Raw genomic sequence first — 12390 nt, forward strand, 5'->3', positions numbered from 1 at the left:
AGGTTGCATATAGTATAGTATGGTGCATGATATAGAGGGTGTTTACAGTATGGTGCATGATATAGAGGGTGTGTTTACAGTATGGTGCATGATATACAGGGTGTATATAGTATGGTGCATGATATAGAGGGTGTATATAGTATAGTATGGTGCATGATATAGAGGGTGTATATAGTATAGTATGGTACATGATATAGGGGGTGTATATAGTATAGTATGGTGCATGATGTACAGGGTGTATACAGTATGGTGCATTATATAGAGGGTGTATATAGTATGGTGCATGATTTAGAGGGTGTATATCGTATAGTATGGTGCATGATATAGAGGGTGTATAGAGTATGGTGCATGATATAGAGGGTGTGTTTACAGTATGGCGTATGATATAGAGGTTGTATATAATATAGCATGGTGCATGATATAGAGGGTGTTTACAGTATGGCGCAAGATATAGAGGTTGCATATAGTATAGTATGGTGCATGATATAGAGGGTGTTTACAGTATGGTGCATGATATAGAGGGTGTGTTTACAGTATGGTGCATGATATAGAGGTGTGTATATAGTATGGTGCATGATATAGAGGGTGTATATAGTATAGTATGGTGCATGATATAGAGGGTGTATATAGTATAGTATGGTACATGATATAGGGGGTGTATATAGTATAGTATGGTGCATGATATACAGGGTGTATACAGTATGGTGCATTATATAGAGGGTGTATATAGTATGGTGCATGATTTAGAGGGTGTATATCGTATAGTATGGTGCATGATATAGAGGGTGTATAGAGTATGGTGCATGATATAGAGGGTGTAAATAGTATGGTGCATGATATAGAGGGTGTAAATAGTATGGTGCATGATATAGAGTGTATATAGTATGGTGCATGATATAAAGGGTGTTTACAGTATGGTGCATGATATAGAGGGTGTATATAGTATAGTATGGTGCATGATATAGAGGGTGTATAGAGTATGGTGCATGATATAGAGGGTGTATATAGTATAGTATGGTGCATGATATAGAGGGTGTATATAGTGTGGTGCATGATATAGAGGGTGTATATAGTATAGTATGGTGCATGATATAGAGGGTGTATATAGTATAGTATGGTACATGATATAGGGGGTGTATATAGTATAGTATGGTGCATGATATACAGGGTGTATACAGTATGGTGCATTATATAGAGGGTGTATATAGTATGGTGCATGATTTAGAGGGTGTATATCGTATAGTATGGTGCATGATATAGAGGGTGTATAGAGTATGTGCATGATATAGAGGGTGTAAATAGTATGGTGCATGATATAGAGGGTGTATATAGTATGGTGCATGATATAAAGGGTGTTTACAGTATGGTGCATGATATAGAGGGTGTATATAGTATAGTATGGTGCATGATATAGAGGGTGTATAGAGTATGGTGCATGATATAGAGGGTGTATATAGTATAGTATGGTGCATGATATAGAGGGTGTATATAGTGTGGTGCATGATATAGAGGGTGTATATAGTATAGTATGGTGCATGATATAGAGGGTTTATATAGTATGGTGCATGATATAAAGGGTGTTTACAGTATGGTGCACGATATAGAGGGTGTTTACAGTATGGTGCATGATATAGAGGGTGTTTACAGTATGGCGCATGATATAGAGGGTGTATATAGTATAGTATGGTGCATGATATAGAGGGTGTGTTTACAGTATGGCGCATGATATAGAGGGTGTATAGAGTGTGGTGCATGATATAGAGGGTGTATACAGTATGGTGCATTATATAGATGGTTTTTACAGTATGGTGCATGATATAGAGGGTGTATATAGTATGGTGCATGATATAGAGGGTGTAAATAGTATGGTGCATGATATAGAGGGTGTATATAGTACGGTGCATGATATAGAGGGTGTTTACAGTATGGTGCATGATATAGAGGTGTATAGAGTGTGGTGCATGATATAGAGGGTGTGTTTACAGTATGGTGCATGATAGAGGGTGTTTACAGTATGCTGCATGATATAGAGGGTGTGTTGACAGTATGGTGCATGATACCAGGGTGTAAATAGTATGGTGCATGATATAGAGGGTGTATATAGTATGGTACATGATATAAAGGGTGTTTACAGTATGGTGCATGATATAGAGGGTGTAGAGAGTGTGGTGCATGATATAGAGGGTGTGTTTACAGTATGGTGCATGATATAGAGGGTGCTTACAGTATGGTGCATGATATAGAGGGTGTATATAGTATGGTGCATGATATAGAGGGTGTATATAGTATAGTATGGTGCATGCTATAGAGGGTGTTTACAGTATGGTGCATGATATAGAGGGTGTATAGAGTATGGTGCATGAAATAAAGGGTGTTTACAGTATGGTGCATGATATAGAGGTTGCATATAGTATAGTATGGTGCATGATATAGATGGTGTATATAGTATGGTGCATGATTTAGAGGGTGTATATCATATAGTATGGTGCATGATATAGAGGGTGTAAATAGTATGGTGCATGATATAGAGGGTGTATATAGTATGGTGCATGATATAGAGGGTGTAAATAGTATGGTGCATGATATAGAGGGTGTATATAGTATGGTGCATGATATAAAGGGTGTTTACAGTATGGTGCATGATATAGAGGGTGTATATAGTATAGTATGGTGCATGATATAGAGGGTGTATAGAGTATGGTGCATGATATAGAGGGTGTATATAGTGTGGTGCATGATATAGAGGGTGTATATAGTATAATATGGTGCATGATATAGAGGGTTTATATAGTATGGTGCATGATATAAAGGGTGTTTACAGTATGGTGCATGATATAGGGGTGTATATAATATAGTATGGTGCATGATATAGAGGGTTTATATAGTATGGTGCACGATATAGAGGGTGTTTACAGTATGGTGCATGATATAGAGGGTGTTTACAGTATGGCGCATGATATAGAGGGTGTATATAGTATAGTATGGTGCATGATATAGAGGGTGTGTTTACAGTATGGCGCATGATATAGAGGGTGTATAGAGTGTGGTGCATGATATAGAGGGTGTATACAGTATGGTGCATTATATAGATGGTTTTTACAGTATGGTGCATGATATAGAGGGTGTATATAGTATGCTGCATGATATAGAGGGTGTGTTGACAGTATGGTGCATGATATAGAGGGTGTAAATAGTATGGTGCATGATATAGAGGGTGTATATAGTATGGTACATGATATAAAGGGTGTTTACAGTATGGTGCATGATATAGAGGGTGTATAGAGTGTGGTGCATGATATAGAGGGTGTGTTTACAGTATGGTGCATGATATAGAGGTTGTATATAGTATGGTGTATGATTTAGAGGGTGTATATCATATAGTATGGTGCATGATATAGAGGGTGTATATAGTATAGTATGGTGCATGCTATAGAGGGTGTTTACAGTATGGTGCATGATATAGAGGGTGTATAGAGTATGGTGCATGAAATAAAGGGTGTTTACAGTATGGTGCATGATATAGAGGTTGCATATAGTATAGTATGGTGCATGATATAGATGGTGTATATAGTATGGTGCATGATTTAGAGGGTGTATATCATTTAGTATGGTGCATGATATAGAGGGTGTAAATAGTATGGTGCATGATATAGAGGGTGTATATAGTATGGTGCATGATATAGAGGGTGTGTTTACAGTACGGTGCATGATATAGAGGGTGTATAGAGTATGGTGCATGAAATAAAGGGTGTTTACAGTATGGTGCATGATATAGAGGTTGCATATAGTATAGTATGGTGCATGATATAGGGGTGTATATAGTATAGTATGGTACACGAGATAGAGGGTGTAAATAGTATGGTGCATGATATAGAGGGTGTTTACAGTATGGTGCATGATATAGATGGTGTATATAGTATGGTGCATGATTTAGAGGGTGTATATCATATAGTATGGTGCATGATATAGAGGGTGTAAATAGTATGGTGCATGATATAGAGGGTGTATATAGTATGGTGCATGATATAGAGGTGTAAATAGTATGGTGCATGATATAGAGGGTGTATATAGTATGGTGCATGATATAAAGGGTGTTTACAGTATGGTGCATGATATAGAGGGTGTATATAGTATAGTATGGTGCATGATATAGAGGGTGTATAGAGTATGGTGCATGATATAGAGGGTGTATATAGTATAGTATGGTGCATGATATAGAGGGTGTATATAGTGTGGTGCATGATATAGAGGGTGTATATAGTATAGTATGGTGCATGATATAGAGGGTTTATATAGTATGGTGCATGATATAAAGGGTGTTTACAGTATGGTGCATGATATAGAGGTTGTATATAGTATGGTGTATGATTTAGAGGGTGTATATCATATAGTATGGTGCATGATATAGAGGGTGTATATAGTATAGTATGGTGCATGCTATAGAGGGTGTTTACAGTATGGTGCATGATATAGAGGGTGTATAGAGTATGGTGCATGAAATAAAGGGTGTTTACAGTATGGTGCATGATATAGAGGTTGCATATAGTATAGTATGGTGCATGATATAGATGGTGTATATAGTATGGTGCATGATTTAGAGGGTGTATATCATATAGTATGGTGCATGATATAGAGGGTGTAAATAGTATGGTGCATGATATAGAGGGTGTATATAGTATGGTGCATGATATAGAGGGTGTGTTTACAGTACGGTGCATGATATAGAGGGTGTATAGAGTATGGTGCATGAAATAAAGGGTGTTTACAGTATGGTGCATGATATAGAGGTTGCATATAGTATAGTATGGTGCATGATATAGGGGGTGTATATAGTATAGTATGGTGCACGAGATAGAGGGTGTAAATAGTATGGTGCATGATATAGAGGGTGTTTACAGTATGGTGCATGATATAGAGGGTGTGTTTACAGTACGGTGCATGATATAGAGGGTGTATATAGTATGGTGCATGATATAGAGAGTGTATATAGTATGGTGCATGATATAGAGGGTGTATATAGTATGGTGCATGATATAGAGGGTGTAAATAGTATGGTGCATGATATAGAGGGTGTATATAGTATGGTGCATGATATAAAGGGTGTTTACAGTATGGTGCATGATATAGAGGGTGTATATAGTATAGTATGGTGCATGATATAGAGGGTGTATAGAGTATGGTGCATGATATAGAGGGTGTATATAGTGTGGTGCATGATATAGAGGGTGTATATAGTATAATATGGTGCATGATATAGAGGGTTTATATAGTATGGTGCATGATATAAAGGGTGTTTACAGTATGGTGCATGATATAGAGGGTGTTTACAGTATGGCGCATGATATAGAGGGTGTATATAGTATAGTATGGTGCATGATATAGAGGGTGTGTTTACAGTATGGCGCATGATATAGAGGGTGTATAGAGTGTGGTGCATGATATAGAGGGTGTATACAGTATGGTGCATTATATAGATGGTTTTTACAGTATGGTGCATGATATAGAGGGTGTATATAGTATGGTGCATGATATAGAGGGTGTAAATAGTATGGTGCATGATATAGAGGGTGTATATAGTACGGTGCATGATATAGAGGGTGTATATCTTATAGTATGGTGCATGATATAGAGGGTGTATAGAGTGTGGTGCATGATATAGAGGGTGTGTTTACAGTATGGTGCATGATAGAGGGTGTTTACAGTATGCTGCATGATATAGAGGGTGTGTTGACAGTATGGTGCATGATATAGAGGGTGTATATATTATAGTATGGTGCATGATATGGAGGGTGTGTTTACAGTATGGTGCATGATATAGAGGGTGTTTACAGTATGGTGCATGATATAGAGGGTGTATAGAGTGTGGTGCATGATATAGAGGGTGTGTTTACAGTATGGTGCATGATATAGAGGTTGTATATAGTATGGTGTATGATTTAGAGGGTGTATATCATATAGTATGGTGCATGATATAGAGGGTGTATATAGTATAGTATGGTGCATGCTATAGAGGGTGTTTACAGTATGGTGCATGATATAGAGGGTGTATAGAGTATGGTGCATGAAATAAAGGGTGTTTACAGTATGGTGCATGATATAGAGGTTGCATATAGTATAGTATGGTGCATGATATAGATGGTGTATATAGTATGGTGCATGATTTAGAGGGTGTATATCATTTAGTATGGTGCATGATATAGAGGGTGTAAATAGTATGGTGCATGAAATAGAGGGTGTATATAGTATGGTGCATGATATAGAGGTGTGTTTACAGTACGGTGCATGATATAGAGGGTGTATAGAGTATGGTGCATGAAATAAAGGGTGTTTACAGTATGGTGCATGATATAGAGGTTGCATATAGTATAGTATGGTGCATGATATAGGGGGTGTATATAGTATAGTATGGTGCATGAGATAGAGGGTGTAAATAGTATGGTGCATGATATAGGGTGTTTACAGTATGGTGCATGATATAGATGGTGTATATAGTATGGTGCATGATTTAGAGGGTGTATATCATATAGTATGGTGCATGATATAGAGGGTGTAAATAGTATGGTGCATGATATAGAGGGTGTATATAGTATGGTGCATGATATAGAGGGTGTGTTTACAGTACGGTGCATGATATAGAGGGTGTTTACAGTATGGTGCATGATATAGAGGGTGTATATAGTATGGTGCATGATATAGAGAGTGTATAGAGTGTGGTGCATGATATAGAGGGTGTGTTTACAGTATGGTGCATGATATAGAGGGTGTATATAGTATGGTGCATGATATAGAGAGTGTATAGAGTGTGGTGCATGATATAGAGGGTGTGTTTACAGTATGGTGCATGATAGAGGGTGTTTACAGTATGGTGCATGATATAGAGGCTGTATATAGTATAGTATGGTGCATGGTATAGAGGGTGTAAATAGTATGGTGCATGATATAGAGGGTGTATAGAGTGTGGTGCATGATATAGAGGGTGTGTTTACAGTATGGTGCATGATATAGAGGGTGTTTACAGTATGCTGCATGATATAGAGGGTGTGTTGACAGTATGGTGCATGATATAGGGGTTGAATATAGTATAGTATGGTGCATGATATAGAGGGTGTATATAGTATAGTATGGTACATGATATAGAGCGTGTATACAGTATGGTGCATGATATAGAGGGTGTTTATAGTATGGTGCATGATATAGAGGGTGTATATAGTATGGTGCATGATATAAAGGCTGTTTACAGTATGGTGCATGGAACAGAGGGTGTATAGAGTATAGTATGGTGCATGATATAGAGGGTGTATAGAGTATGGTGCATGATATAGGGTGTATATAGTATGGTGCATGATATAGAGGGTGTGTTTACAGTATGGCGCATGATATTGAGGTTGTATATAGTATAGTATGGTGCATGATATAGGGGGTGTATATAGTATAGTATGGTGCATGATATAGAGGGTGTATACAGTATTGTGCATGATATAGAGGGTGTATAGAGTGTGGTGCATGATATAGAGGGTGTGTTTACAGTATGGTGCATGATATAGAGGGTGTTTACAGTATGCTGCATGATATAGAGGTTGCATATAGTATAGTATGGTGCATGAGATAGAGGGTGTATACAGTATGGTGCATGATATAGAGGGTGTATATAGTATAGTATGGTGCATGCTATAGAGGGTGTATATAGTATAGTATGGTGCATGCTATAGAGGGTGTTTACAGTATGGTGCATGATATAGAAGGTGCATATAGTGTGGTGCATGATATAGAGGGTGTGTTTACAGTATGGCGCGCAATATAGAGGTTGTATATATTATAGTATTGTGCATGATATAGAGGGTGTGTTTACAGTATGGTGCATGATATAGAGTGTATATAGTATAGTATGGTGCATGATATAGAGGGTGTATACAGTATGGTGCATATATAGAGGGTGTTTACAGTATGGTGCATGATATAGAGGGTGTATATAGTATGGTGCATGATATAAAGGCTGTTTACAGTATGGTGCATGGAACAGAGGGTGTATAGAGTATAGTATGGTGCATGATATAGAGGGTGTATAGAGTATGGTGCATGATATAGAGGGTGTATATAGTATGGTGCATGATATTGAGGGTGTGTTTACAGTATGGCGCATGATATTGAGGTTGTATATAGTATAGTATGGTGCATGATATAGAGGGGTGTATATAGTATAGTATGGTGCATGATATAGAGGGTGTATACAGTATGGTGCATGATATAGAGGGTGTATAGAGTGTGGTGCATGATATAGAGGGTGTGTTTACAGTATGGTGCATGATATAGAGGTTGCATATAGTATAGTATGGTGCATGATATAGATGGTGTATATAGTATGGTGCATGATTTAGAGGGTGTATATCATATAGTATGGTGCATGATATAGAGGGTGTAAATAGTATGGTGCATGATATAGAGGGTGTATATAGTATGGTGCATGATATAGAGGGTGTGTTTACAGTACGGTGCATGATATAGAGGGTGTATAGAGTATGGTGCATGAAATAAAGGGTGTTTACAGTATGGTGCATGATATAGAGGTTGCATATAGTATAGTATGGTGCATGATATAGGGGGTGTATATAGTATAGTATGGTGCACGAGATAGAGGGTGTAAATAGTATGGTGCATGATATAGAGGGTGTTTACAGTATGGTGCATGATATAGATGGTGTATATAGTATGGTGCATGATTTAGAGGGTGTATATCATATAGTATGGTGCATGATATAGAGGGTGTAAATAGTATGGTGCATGATATAGAGGGTGTATATAGTATGGTGCATGATATAGAGGGTGTAAATAGTATGGTGCATGATATAGAGGGTGTATATAGTATGGTGCATGATATAAAGGGTGTTTACAGTATGGTGCATGATATAGAGGGTGTATATAGTATAGTATGGTGCATGATATAGAGGGTGTATAGAGTATGGTGCATGATATAGAGGGTGTATATAGTATAGTATGGTGCATGATATAGAGGGTGTATATAGTGTGGTGCATGATATAGAGGGTGTATATAGTATAGTATGGTGCATGATATAGAGGGTTTATATAGTATGGTGCATGATATAAAGGGTGTTTACAGTATGGTGCATGATATAGAGGTTGTATATAGTATGGTGTATGATTTAGAGGGTGTATATCATATAGTATGGTGCATGATATAGAGGGTGTATATAGTATAGTATGGTGCATGCTATAGAGGGTGTTTACAGTATGGTGCATGATATAGAGGGTGTATAGAGTATGGTGCATGAAATAAAGGGTGTTTACAGTATGGTGCATGATATAGAGGTTGCATATAGTATAGTATGGTGCATGATATAGATGGTGTATATAGTATGGTGCATGATTTAGAGGTGTATATCATTTAGTATGGTGCATGATATAGAGGGTGTAAATAGTATGGTGCATGATATAGAGGGTGTATATAGTATGGTGCATGATATAGAGGGTGTGTTTACAGTACGGTGCATGATATAGAGGGTGTATAGAGTATGGTGCATGAAATAAAGGGTGTTTACAGTATGGTGCATGATATAGAGGTTGCATATAGTATAGTATGGTGCATGATATAGGGGGTGTATATAGTATAGTATGGTGCACGAGATAGAGGGTGTAAATAGTATGGTGCATGATATAGAGGGTGTTTACAGTATGGTGCATGATATAGAGGGTGTGTTTACAGTACGGTGCATGATTTAGAGGGTGTATATCATATAGTATGGTGCATGATATAGAGGGTGTAAATAGTATGGTGCATGATATAGAGGTGTATATAGTATGGTGCATGATATAGAGGGTGTAAATAGTATGGTGCATGATATAGAGGGTGTATATAGTATGGTGCATGATATAAAGGGTGTTTACAGTATGGTGCATGATATAGAGGGTGTATATAGTATAGTATGGTGCATGATATAGAGGGTGTATAGAGTATGGTGCATGATATAGAGGGTGTATATAGTGTGGTGCATGATATAGAGGGTGTATATAGTATAATATGGTGCATGATATAGAGGGTTTATATAGTATGGTGCATGATATAAAGGGTGTTTACAGTATGGTGCATGATATAGGGGTGTATATAATATAGTATGGTGCATGATATAGAGGGTTTATATAGTATGGTGCACGATATAGAGGGTGTTTACAGTATGGTGCATGATATAGAGGGTGTTTACAGTATGGCGCATGATATAGAGGGTGTATATAGTATAGTATGGTGCATGATATAGAGGAGTGTTTACAGTATGGCGCATGATATAGAGGGTGTATAGAGTGTGGTGCATGATATAGAGGGTGTATACAGTATGGTGCATTATATAGATGGTTTTTACAGTATGGTGCATGATTTAGAGGGTGTATATCATATAGTATGGTGCATGATATAGAGGGTGTAAATAGTATGGTGCATGATATAGAGGGTGTATATAGTACGGTGCATGATTTAGAGGGTGTATATCATATAGTATGGTACATGATATAGAGGGTGTATAGAGTGTGGTGCATGATATAGAGGGTGTGTTTACAGTATGGTGCATGATAGAGGGTGTTTACAGTATGCTGCATGATAAAGAGGGTGTGTTGACAGTATGGTGCATGATATAGAGGGTGTAAATAGTATGGTGCATGATATAGAGGGTGTATATAGTATGGTGCATGATATAGAGGGTGTATATAGTATGGTGCATGATATAGAGGGTGTATAGAGTGTGGTGCATGATATAGAGGGTGTGTTTACAGTATGGTGCATGATATAGAGGTTGTATATAGTATGGTGTATGATTTAGAGGGTGTATATCATATAGTATGGTGCATGATATAGAGGGTGCTTACAGTATGGTGCATGATATAGAGGGTGTATATAGTATGGTGCATGATATAGAGGGTGTATATAGTATGGTGCATGCTATAGAGGGTGTGTTTACAGTATGGCGCGCAATATAGAGGTTGTATATATTATAGTATTGTGCATGATATAGAGGGGTGTGTTTACAGTATGGTGCATGATATAGAGATTGTATATAGTATAGTATGGTGCATGATATAGAGGGTGTATACAGTATGGTGCATTATATAGGGTGTTTACAGTATGGTGCATGATATAGAGGGTGTATATAGTATGGTGCATGATTTAGAGGGTGTATATAGTATAGTATGGTGCATGATATAGAGGGTGTATAGAGTATGGTGCATGATATAGAGGGTGTATATTGTATTGTATGGTGCATGATATAGAGGTGTATATAGTATAGTATGGCGCAGGATATAGAGGGTGTATATAGTATGGTGCATGATATAGAGGGTGTATATAGTATGGTGCATGATAGAGGGTGTGTTTACAGTATGGTGCATGATATAGAGGGTGTATATAGTATAGTATGGTGCATGATATAGAGCGTGTTTACAGTACGGTGCATGATATAGAGGGTGTATATAGTATAGTATGGTGCATGATATAGAGGGTGTTTACAGTATGGTGCATGATATAGAGGGTGTATATAGTATGGTGCATGATTTAGGGTGTATATCATATAGTATGGTGCATGATATAAAGGGTGTAAATAGTATGGTGCATGATATAGAGGTGTTTACAGTACGGTGCATGATATAGAGGGTGTTTACAGTATGGTGCATGATATAGAGGTGTATATAGTATGGTGCATGATTTTGAGGGTGTATATCATATAGTATGGTGCATGATATAGGGGGTGTTTACAGTATGGTGCATGCTATAGAGGGTGTTTACAATATGGTGCATGATATAGAAGGTGCATATAGTATGGTGCATGATAGAGGTTGTATATAGTATAGTATGGTGCATGATATAGAGGGTGTGTTTACAGCATGGTGCATGATATAGAGGGTGTATATAGTATGGTGCATGATACAGAGTGTGTGTTTACAGTATGGCACATGATATAGAGGTTGTATATAGTATAGTATGGTGCATGATATAGAGGGTGTATAGAGTATGGTGCATGAAATAAAGGGTGTATATAGTATGGTGCATGATTTAGAGGGTGTATACCATATAGTATGGTGCATGATATAAAGGGTGTAAATAGTATGGTGCATGATATAGAGGGTGTTTACAGTATGGTGCATGATATAGAGGGTGTATATAGTATGGTGCATGCTATAGAGGGTGTATATAGTATAGTATGGTGCATGATATAGAAGGTGCATATAGTGTGGTGCATGATATAGAGGGTGTGTTTACAGTATGCGCGCAATATAGAGGTTGTATATATTATAGTATTGTGCATGATATAGGGTGTTTACAGTATAGTGCATGATATAGAGGTTGTATATAGTATAGTATGGTGCATGATATAGAGGGTGTATAGAGTATGG

Source organism: Oncorhynchus tshawytscha, linkage group LG13 (assembly GCF_018296145.1).
Source record: "Oncorhynchus tshawytscha isolate Ot180627B linkage group LG13, Otsh_v2.0, whole genome shotgun sequence".
In the NCBI taxonomy this organism is placed as follows: Eukaryota; Metazoa; Chordata; class Actinopteri; order Salmoniformes; family Salmonidae; genus Oncorhynchus; species Oncorhynchus tshawytscha.